The sequence below is a fragment of the Populus nigra genome, chromosome 14, assembly GCF_951802175.1.
Source record: "Populus nigra chromosome 14, ddPopNigr1.1, whole genome shotgun sequence".
Lineage (NCBI taxonomy): Eukaryota > Viridiplantae > Streptophyta > Magnoliopsida > Malpighiales > Salicaceae > Populus > Populus nigra.
Window position 1 is genome coordinate 7,706,774 of NC_084865.1, and position 11,764 is coordinate 7,718,537.

The 11,764-nt window shown below is 34.2% G+C and overlaps 1 long non-coding RNA gene and 1 pseudogene across 1 annotated transcript; one reads left to right on the plus strand and one right to left on the minus strand.

Moving 5' to 3' along the window:
- The first annotated feature begins 3,828 nt into the window (after positions 1-3,828).
- LOC133672486 (uncharacterized) lies at positions 3,829-4,711 on the plus strand. Its single transcript, XR_009834860.1, has 2 exons — positions 3,829-4,216; positions 4,306-4,711. It is a non-coding gene; the product is annotated as an uncharacterized LOC133672486 (long non-coding RNA).
- Positions 4,712-5,982: 1,271 nt separating this feature from the next.
- LOC133672497 (CSC1-like protein At4g35870) lies at positions 5,983-8,756 on the minus strand (annotated as a pseudogene).
- Between the last annotated feature and the right edge of the window lie 3,008 nt (positions 8,757-11,764).

The following is an 11,764-nucleotide window of genomic DNA, read 5'->3' on the forward strand; positions in this document are numbered from 1 at the left end:
GAGTATGCTCCTAAAGAATAGATCAAATAACAAACTCTGAAAGACTAGAATAGATAGAATTATAGTGAAAAAAGTTTTATTTGATGAATGAACTATAGGAGATCCTAAGCAACAACATGATACCCTGCACATGTAGTTTCTCTACCATCAATTTCATAACAAATTCACATCCATATCATTAAAATCATAATTAGTCACTAGCAACATGACCAGACGTGAAATTATAATGGGATTAGTACCAAGTACTAACCATATTAGTAACAAGATTCTGAATTCCACCTCTTTCACTAGTAATTGGTTAGTTGATGATGAAAAATAACAAATAAGATTAGAGTAGTGATACGATAGGAAGAATAGTTATACATTTATGAACAAGTTCATACCCATGTTTGTTACATTTGAGGGGTTTGATAGATTCAGATACAGCGGGTCCAAGCAAGCGAGGTTTCGGACATAGGGGCTAGTTATTGCCTCTAAAACATTTCCTAGTTGTGTCTGAACCTGAATCAACTAGACTACTTTTTACTGCTAGATGATACATATTTTTTCTTGTGATCTAAAGAAGCAAAACAAAGTCGGAATCAAAAGAACTTAATCAACCTTCTTATGACTTGTAATATTTCTACTCTCATGAATTAGAACTCATCCAAGGTGGAAAATGGAATTTATCCATTTATCTTACGAGACTAACCACACAATTATGAGAGAGAGAAAGAGTAATCCATTATCATTGGGTTTCCCGAAACACATACGCACAATAAAAATAATATATAAGATTTTTTCAGGAGTCACATGGATTCTGTTAGACAGATCTAGAGTTGTTAAGAGCTTATACAAAAATTACCTGAATATCAAATATTCTTTTCAGTTTTGAATATTTATTTTAAGGTTGGGTTGTCACAAATCATAAGTCGTTCAAGTATTCGGCCACTAACAGTAATCCACATGAATCATCGGTGAGAAATCTCCAAAATCTTTTTAGAAGAGAGGGATTGTAACATCCCCCATTTCTGGGATAAAACCACAATCTCATGTCAATAGAAAAATAGAGTAGTTAAATTATATATATATATATATACATATTCATGGTCTTTGTATTAACATCTACCGGAATTTCGACAGAGTCCCTCCTATACCGGAAGGTCTCAAGTTACCGACATGTAACCTATTTACACTTCTAATAGTTCGCATCCCATAACTTAATTCCCGACCCAATCATCCTGGGTTTCAATTCCACAATTATACTCACACCTATCAACCATAATATTTATGATATGCATTATATAACAAAAATATCATTATGGATGGATAATTTAAATAAATATAAATACATAGACATGAAATATGGTTATATAAACTACAGCATTAAATTCATCCAATCAAGTTTAAACATTTATTATACAAATTAAGTTATACAAACATTTTCATGTTTACAAATGACTCATAAGACCAGGTTTAGAATATCTTACCTGATGCGAATCAAGGTTTCGATCCCTTCTTTTCTTTCTAATGACAGCCGACCCTCTCCTCTTCTCTTCTTGTTCAATTTTTCTTGTTAATCCCTTTCCCACCAGGGTTTATTTTACCTATAACCCTCAATCTGGGATGAGTTTTTGAAATTTTGGTGTTTCTCTCTTGATTTGTAAAAATAGATATAAAAATTCCCTCTTTTCTTTCTTTATGTAGCTGCAGATCTATTTTTGGTGAGAATAGGAGTATTTATGCTCTATAATTATTCTTATTTGCATTTAGGCCTTATTTTCTTTAAGTGTATTCGTTCTTGCCCCCACTTCTTTTTAGTTTAGTTTATTTTCTTTAATTTAATCTAGCCTTGATTTTTTTTTCTCAGGATTTACAGGGATTGCTATTCTTTAGAGTGCTAATGTAACACCCCACCTCACTAGCAAGATATTGTCCGCTTTGGGCCTTCTAGTCCACCCATGTCCAGTGCTTCAACCCACGTCCCCCTCACGGGTTTGTTCTTGGCAGCCACGCATGGCCCCAAAACACGTCTTACTAGTCAAGTTGAGTATGCACTTATAAGGCCCTGACTCTGGATGCTCGCTTCCGATGTGGGATATCACAATCCCCCCACCTTAAGACGAGCCGTCCTCGGCTCTGATACCAAATGTGGCACCTCACTAGCAAGATATTGTCCGCTTTGGGCCTTCTAGTCCACCCATGTCTAGGGCTTCCACCCAGGTCCCCCTCACGGGTTTGTTCTTAGCCATGGCCCCAAAACGTGTCTTACTAGTTAAGGTGAGCATGCACTTATAAGGCTCTAGCTCTAGATGCTCGTTTCCGATGTGGGATATCACAACTAACTCTTTTCTTTTATATTTTAGGTATTTTTGTATTGTATTCTAATGCTCACATTCTCTTAGGAAATAAGAGGCCTAACATTCTATTTATAGAAAAATCTTAAAACCTTATAAATAGCAAAATATCAATTTTCCCCTTAAATAATATCACATATATTATTTTTTAGAATAATTTTAAAAATTTATTCAATCAAGTCCCTACTTGATTTTTTCTAGATCTAAAATTATAATCCCTTATATTAATTACATTCTAGTCCTCAATTTCTTAAATTTATTTACATTCATGCCACACTTGATTAATCATTTCATTTTTAATTTTTAACTAAAGGTTCTTATGTGTGTGACCCATTAGATTCCCTAATAAGTTGACTCAAATATAAATCATAATCCTAAATAAAATAAAATAAATAATTTAATTTATTATCAATTCAATAATTGGTTGATTTATATTTGAAGATTAAGTACAATATCTAATAACCTGTCATAATCCTCTAAATATTAAGAAAGTTATAAGTGGTTTGACTTAACCTTTTAGCAATTAATTTCTCAGTGTAAATAATATCCCTTGATTAAGAAGGTTCTAATTTAAATATTATATCATAGAGTATATATGCTTTGTCAAATCATTGTAGTTTTAAACATTATTGTCATTGATTCTTTGAATAAGATTTTAAAATACTTTTCAAAACTCATTCCACATTGGCCAAGGGTTTTACAATTAATACTATCTGAGAACAAATAGAATATTTTTTCTAATTCATCTAGGGTGATGAATTCTCTCTTGATTACTCAAATACCTTCATATAGTTTATGTTATACCCAATATCTACCAATTTGTTACTCTTGATTAGGATAACGTGTGGTTAGGATACAAGCATAACACTCTTTATATAAGATAACTTAGTGATCTCAAATTTAAGGATCACTTACACAATTATCACAAGAGCCTTTCCATAAACATAAGTGATCTCTTCATATGGAATTCTTATGCGGATTAGTTTAGTGTACATGTCTTATGAGAAGCACATATAAACTTCAGTTTATAAGAGCAACTGCTTCTTTTTTTAAGGAAAAAAACATAATATGCATCGATCTCAACAACTCTAATTGATGTCCAATCTTAATAGAACATTGATAGAAAACATTTAGGAACATGCTTTGATACAATGAGAATCTTATAATTATAACAACTTTATAATTTCATTTGCAAAACATTTTTGTCTCATAAACTTTATCTTTACTCTAGATTCATTAATTAAATATAATTGAATATTAAAAATAAAAAAAGTTTTTATTAATAATAAATATAGTTTATATTAATAAAATTAGTGTAACGTATAACTAATTTATTAACTTATTAGTTAGATGGCATATTCACTATCAATTCCTACCTATGTTTGTTTACATACGAGGGGCTTGAGAAATTCAGGTATAGCAAAGGGCTGGTTATTGCCTCCAGAACATTTCCTAATTGTGTCTGAACCCGAATCGACTAGACTACTTTTTTTTTCTGGTAGATGATACATATCTTTTCTTGTGATCTAAATAAGCGAAACAAAGTCACAATCAATAGAACACAAACAACCTTCTTGTGACTTGTAATATTTCTACTCTTATGAATTAGCACTCATCCATGGTGACAAATGGAATTTATCCATTTGTTTCAGGAGCCTAGCCACACAATTATGAGAGAGAGAGAGAGAGAGAGAGAGAGAGAGAGAGAGAGAGAGAGAGTAATAAATTACTGATCCGTGGGATTGCATTTATATATATATATATATAAAGTTTACAGTTTCTTCTCTTTCAACAGCAGCAAAACACTTTCTAGAAAGTTGAAGGATCTTCGGCTAGTATACTGGGATTGCACCTTACGGGCAGCTATATCTGATGTCACGGTAAGCTATTTCTGTTTCTTGAAGTGTGGTGTTATTCTTTTATATCATGTTCTGCTTGTCTAGGAATTTTCTTTTTCTGTTGGAGGTAGATTATGTGGATATCAAAGAAAGGAAGTCGCAAGCTGTTATGGATACAAGGAACCGGTGGAATTTGGTGTTTTGACCTCATTTGCTTATCCTCTGGACGGAGATCTGGGTGAAATAGTGGTTGCCACAACTCGAGTGGAAACCATGCTGGTTGATACTGTTGTTTCCATATTTCCTGATGAGCAAGGTACAATCATCTGCATGGAAAATTCGCGGCGATTCATCCATTTAATGAAAGAACACTTCCAATAATTTGTGATGCTATTCTTGTTGATCCTATTAAGGTAAGACCGCGTCGTGAACTTTGCATGTCAAATTTGAATATATATTTTTTTAACATCTTTCAGGTTGAAATCGGATTATAAAAACCAGTTCAAGCTTGGGATGAATTAGAGTTGGGTTTATGGATATCTAATCAGATTTGGATGTTAAAATCCATACCATTGTGTTTCGGTTTGGATATAGATAATAATTTTGGATTCAGTAAAGACAGTACCATACCTTGCTGAATGTTTAAAAACGGACTGGAAAACTATTACACTAATCATATTCACGTGGACCAGGTCCAAAATTGCTGATTCATCGATGCAGGTCTCAAAGCCTAATCCATTAAAAGCAATAGTTCTCAACAAGCTACAGGTTGCCCCTTTTTGTTCTTCTCGTACAGTGTATCCAGTTAGCAAAAGAGCAATAGAGGTCCCTCTTATTTTGATAGTTTCCCTAGCTCCAATAAAGTTCAGTGGACAATTATGGGTGAGCGAAAAACGTTGCCGAGTAATAACGTGAGCTGTGGAGATCACGTCGATATGGCCTTCAAGCCATAATAAAGGCACCGGAGATGGTTTAATTTTTCCCCTACTGACTATTTCTCACCAGGACATAAATTCCTACCATGGGATCAAACTTTACAGGCAAGGGTATTTTACCTTCACAATCCATGACAGAACAAATGGTGATGAATTCAAGTCCACAGATTATCTCCCAACATTAAGCTAAAAATCAGGATTCAGGAGCATGTAGAGCATTATATTGATGGCGAAACTGATGCATAGGGCTTGCAACTAAATAATGGCGCATAAGTAATAAAGCAAAGACAAGCAACCAGCTAGGTGTTTTGTATGCGTGTTCTCAGGCTTCACACTGCAACGAGCTCAATATAATGATATCACAGAGCATCTTGTGTCCATGCATATTTTATAAGCTAGGAGTCAAGAATTCAACACAGAAGAAGTATACTAGACCGACCTATGCATATACAAACTTCACAGCAGTATATAGTATATACAAATATAAATCTCTGTTTGTTATCGTGCGCACATATTTCTTATGCAGGACCTGAAACTAACTGGGTGCTGTTAACAAATCTTAAAATTTCAGTTCTGACGTGATGGAATAAAAGAAAGCAACCCATCATAGTCTTTAGCAACTGATAACAATATACATATACTTGTGCACACAACACGCAACAACCTTGCACCAATTTCAAGTTTAAGCATTACTAGTTTCAACAAACCACCACCTAGTCCAGTTTCTTAATAAGGTCTTTAAGAAACCTATGCCTGGTAATAATCTAAGATAAACCTAGCCAGGATGTAAATATCTTCCATGAGGCAAGTAGGATATTGAATGAAGCATAATCGGCCAGAGGAAATATAAAAGAAATTAGTGTAGTTTAATGATGGAAGTAAAGAGAAGTTATAACATTTCCCGCTATTCAAAATACAATGTAGCAGCAAATTCTTGTAACTCGTTAGAAAGAGTTCAAAGGGAGTTCTTGAAACAGAGCAAAAACCTTACACAAAACTATACAACCTACTCGAAGACTAGAAAGATGCACATTAGAGCAATGAAGCGAATACCACAGAAGTCACAGATTGATTAACTGCATGCAATTGTTAAGCTTCAAGCTATGAATGATATGCATCCCAGTCAAACCTGGGTTGTGAGAATACCTCATAATCAATGGGTCCCTCTACAATGCTGTCAACGTTTTGTATACGTTCCAAAAGAGCTGGTTGAAAACTTTCATTATCGGAAGGCAATAATTTATACAATACTAATAATCCAAGTGTGAAAATGGCTTGCAACTTCATGGAATCACCCTGAACTGAGAAGAACAGAAGCATTGAAAGGAGGAATAGATCAACACAGAACCGCATGATACACAATACAGTATCCATCAATCTCCCATCATTTCCAGCAGGAAATCCCCTGACTCTATATACAAACAGAAAGTTGTACTTGTCAACCACATACCTATACCCAAAATAAACTGCACCGACAGGGACAACAAGTGGGGCAAATGATGAGTATATCAAGGTCAGCGCAAATATTGTCAAATTAAATGCATAATATTGAGCAAAATCAAATGTCTGCTTGGGGATGAGAGAGGTTCCGCTGATTGGATAAGTAGAGAGATCTTGTCCCTCTTCATCAATTTGATTCGACCTGGGAGAATCAAACACGTTATCAGGGATCAGTGGTCTCTGAAGAGCATCTATGGCTTGACCTTCCAAAGGGTACTCTTCACTTTGCTCAGGCACCAGCTGGAGCATGTCATTCTTTTGAAGCTTCTGAATTTTCTTCTTTATCCAAGGGATGGGAGCCAAAAGATCATAAGATATCCCCAAGAAAGTACTTGTGATTAGAAATGCAAGTGAAGAGAGACAAGATCTTGACAGAAATGATGCACTCATGTATTGCTCAATCCGCTTGCAATCTTCTCCATCCAAATAACACCTACCCATATTTAGGATTGCACTTTCCAAAGAAGACTCAACAAGACCTCTCAATAGAATAAGGTTTACAAGGAAAAAACAAGCCATCTTCAGAAGTGCAGCTCTTTGCTCCTCGGACACTGTTAGATGGCGTTCAAACTTGGACAGATAAGAAAGAGCTGATGGAATTATTATATACATGCTGACAAATATAATAACATTCGGCAGGAACTGGAAGATTAGGGATGCTAACCAGCTGGAACTCTGTACCCAATCCAACCATGATTGCGCATTATTCATTGCTTCTGCGTCAATAATTCGACCAGCGCTGTTCAAAGCACTTATCACAGCAAGAGGAGAACTGAAGAATACAAGCATTAACAGCAAGCACGTGTTCACAAACAATCTCCTCAACCTCATAGACAACTTTGACGACCCCAAATGGTTCCAGTAAATATCTGGCGCCAATGGAGCTCGTTCAACTTTCCATTGGTTCCTCTGCAACCTCAACTCCATGACAGAAAAGAATTTGCCAAATCGCCTCTTCTTCTCATTGCAAAAATCCTGAACTGCTTGTTTAGCCGTGTAAACATCCTTAAATATCACAAATGCAACTCCAGCACCTGGTGCGCGACCTTCTTTATATTCTGCCAACTTCGTCTCCAACTCCACCCTTAATTCCAGCAATATCGTCAACTTCTCCTCATCTATATACCCCAACTTATCCATCATCTTTTCCCACCGACTCTTCACATTTCTCCACAGCCAAATCACCACACGTCGCAACTTCTCCCAAAACCCATCTCCACCACCACGCCCCTCATTCTCTTCTGGCAAAAGCCTCGAATCAATTTTCACAACCAACCAAGTAATTTCATCCCTAACTTTATCAATTCCGTCGCTAAATCATCAAATGCACACAAATCCACAGGCACAATAACCTTATAAATCTTACCGGGATACCGATATTGAAAATACTCTTGTAAAACCCTCCTATCATCTCCAATACTTTTAGGCAATCCTTGAACCATTATAGTAAAAGCAGCAGTAGAATTCGCATTTGGGTCGCTTAAATTCCCGTTCCCATCTCTAAATCTAGTAACTTTAAGCCTCTTTTCAATCAATGACATACCAAAATGAACTAAGAGCACAACAAAAACAACAAAAACAAATGAATCCACAGACAGCTTGAACCTTTCTCGATATGATTAATAGTAGTCTTAGAGAACTCATCATTTATAACTTGACTCCCTCCATATACATTTAAAGGAAGCAAAACACCAGTTGACAAGACCCCAATTGAAAAAACAACAGCAAAGCTTCCACCTTCAATTATAAGGAACTGAGCCGCGTCAGCACCGCAATGGCTGGCGATTTCACGGCCGGTAGCGTGCCATACGGCGAGGAGCTTGGTGGTTAAGGCGGAGAATACAGGCATGCGGCGATGGTCGCTGCGGAGCTTGGCGAAGAGGAAGATGAATATGCAAAAGAAGAGACCTATTGTTGAGATGTTTAGGAGGTATTGGATGTTTCCGTACCATGGGTCGGGTATATCGGTGTCTCCGCCGTCTACAGAGGAGGAAGGTGGTAGAGAGAGAGAGGGGTTCATGATTTGGGTGGAGGACAGGAGAGTTTTGGCCCCTTGTCTTTTTGGTTTCGTTGTTGAGAGAACAAAAGAGAAAGAGTGTTTTATTTTATTTTCCCCTTTCTCCGGGGTGAAGTAATGTAGACGGAGTAGCAGTAGTGTATTGGATGGACCGATTGGGCTGGAAAATCAACATGAACGTAATTTCTATTCTTTTCTTTATTCGATAATTAATTTGAAGATGGGATTGATTTTTTTTTAATACTTGAATTATCGTCAATTAAAACCGTTTTTGTGCTAACTTGCTATGTTACTTGTCCATAAAAAGCTCATTAAAAACTTAAACGTATATCTTAACATTTCAGCTCGAATCTTTTTCATTAAACAAACACATATATTGAAAATGTTCAGACTTGATGGTTTTTATTTCTGATTTTACATTTAATTCAAATAGGTTTTCAATTTAATGTTCAAAAAAGTGATTTTCATATGATATTTTTAAAAAATTGATAATAAGTTTTAATTAAAATACCTTATATACACTAAGAAGAATAATAATAATGAAAATAAATAAGAAATCATGCACGAAAAAAAAAATATATGACTGAAATAGACTCTTAGGGTTCTGTACGAAATCAAAGATGCAAGAACAAAGATAAAACTGACACTAAGAAAAACATAGAAACAAAAACGCAAGAAATAAAGGGTATAACCTGATTCTAAAGCCTAACTCTAATATCAACTAATACGAACATCTTAATCATGTAGTTAAGCAACCCTTAACGAAGATGATACTTCCTTAAAAAAACCGATAATCAGGTTTGAAATCCTTGACCCAAAGTTAACTTGTAACTAAGAACCAAAGTCTTGGAATTTGCAAATTAATGTCATAAGGTCAGTTATATCTTGATAAGTAAGATTTTCTTCTTTGTCACGACAAAGAACACGTATGTTTCAAGCAAAACACATTTCTATCATTAATCTAAAGGATGCTGAAATTTGCAGCAAGAAATACATTATATAGTACTAATATAATTAACCTTAATGGGTTCATATTGGGTTGCAAACCATTGAGCTTTCAGCTAATATAAGTTTAATGCCTAAAACAGACTTAAAACACTTAATTTGAGCCAAAACAAACCCAAATGAATTGAAAAAACTAAACTAAAATATTATGGTTGTTGTGATATCACGGTCACACAAATTAATTACTTTAGCTTAAATAAACAAGATAGTATAGAACAAGGAAAGGATCACTCCCACAAGAAAAGTTAAGTTCAAATTTTTATGCTAGATGATATGCAATTGGGGGGAGTTTTGAGGTTATCTAGGCTATACTAGAACAAAACAATCAAACTAAATTAAATAAATCAAAAAATTATCAAGACAACAAACATTGGTTTCAAGTAAACGTCTATCTACAAAAATCAAAACTGATTATTGAAATGAAACATCAATTTATATTCTGAATAATTATCTTTTCTTAACATTAGTTAATTAACTGATCCGCAATGTAACTAACCCTAACCATTAAATAATCATAGTGTTCGCACTAGTAATTTAATTGAATGGCAGCCTTAAGAACTAAACAACATAATTGTCTACAGTTTATGTTTGATTTGATTGAATGTTTTTCCTAAGATTAATAACATAGATCCGCCATAATTATTAAACTCAGTTGCTTCACAAGTTTATATATCACAACTCCGATTTTGATAGCAAACTCATCATATAAACTGAAAATAAAAGGTAAAATTGATCTCATAGTTCTTGAAATTGAAAGGTTTCTGTTTCTTTGCAACCAAAAAAAACTTAGCCTTTGTTTATTGAAAAACAAATCCAAATGAAAGATGAATACATGATTTCAGGTCAAGGAGGGAAGGGTGAGTTTTTCTTCTCTTTCTAGTCGTCTTCCTTTCCTTTCTCTCTTTCTTTTTATATGATAGGAAACCATAATCCTTCTTTCCTACAAAATAGTCTTTTTCTAAGTAGAAAATTTACATTTAAATAGTGCAATAATTATTTTTCTAAAAAAAGAGAAATAGTCTTATATAAAATCTTCAAGCTTTGATTCTGGATTTAAAGGAGTTAAATTGCCCAAATAAGGACGTGGACGTCAGTTTGGATACTTTAGGAAGTAAATTGGACTTGTTTCTTCACAAAACCTATCTGCTGATAGAATTTATATGTCATCTTAGAAAAATCATATCTCTCTCATATGAGCTATTTTTCTGATGAAATTTGTAGGCTAATATGTCTTTGAGTCCGGAATCCAAGAAAATAGAGTTTGCATCAAATGGACTTCTCTAACACAAGATATTGAAGTCAAAGTGGCAGAAGGTCAACACTGGTAGGATGCGAGATTTATCTTTAAAGGCTATGATTTCAATGCTCTTTCTCGTTTTATTTTTCTTTCCATATATGTATAGAAAGGTATGGATGTTAGCTTTCTAATTCCACTAGAATAACTTAATTTCAACCTCTAGAGCTCATGCTCTACACAAAACATCGATAGGAGGTTAAATCTGCTAATTATCTTCAATTTACTTCTTTTTAAATCTTACTTCCAAAAGTGCCTTAAAAAACATAAAACAAAGAATATTAAGGCATTTTATATAAAAAAAACATAGGCAAAATACTAAGTAAATATGGGTAAAACTATCAAATAATATGGTTGCATCAAATACCCCCATACTTAACTTTTGCTCATCCTTGAGAAAGGAGAGATAAAATCAAACTTAAGTGAAATAAATAAAATAACTATGACTAATATCTTAATCTCCCATCACTGTCCAATAATATATACATTATAAATAAGAAAACAATCAAAAAGGATAAAAAAACATAAATTTTCATGAATTTATTTACATGCGAACTTCAAAACTCAATTAATTATTGGGATTTAAATGAAATCTATGTCATGTCAAAGTAATAGATCCTCTCATTGATATACACTCCAACACTTACGTGTTTAGGGCTTATATTTTTTAATCTCTTAAATTCAATCAATGAATATGTTGTACTATTATCTTGCTCTTCAATCTCATCTCCATTACTAAAATATTACAAGCAATGTATGAATCAAAAAGTCTTATTTTTTTGTTGTAATGGGGCTAAGGTTAAGGTGAGGTAAAAGAAAGAAAAAGAAAAGGCTAAAAC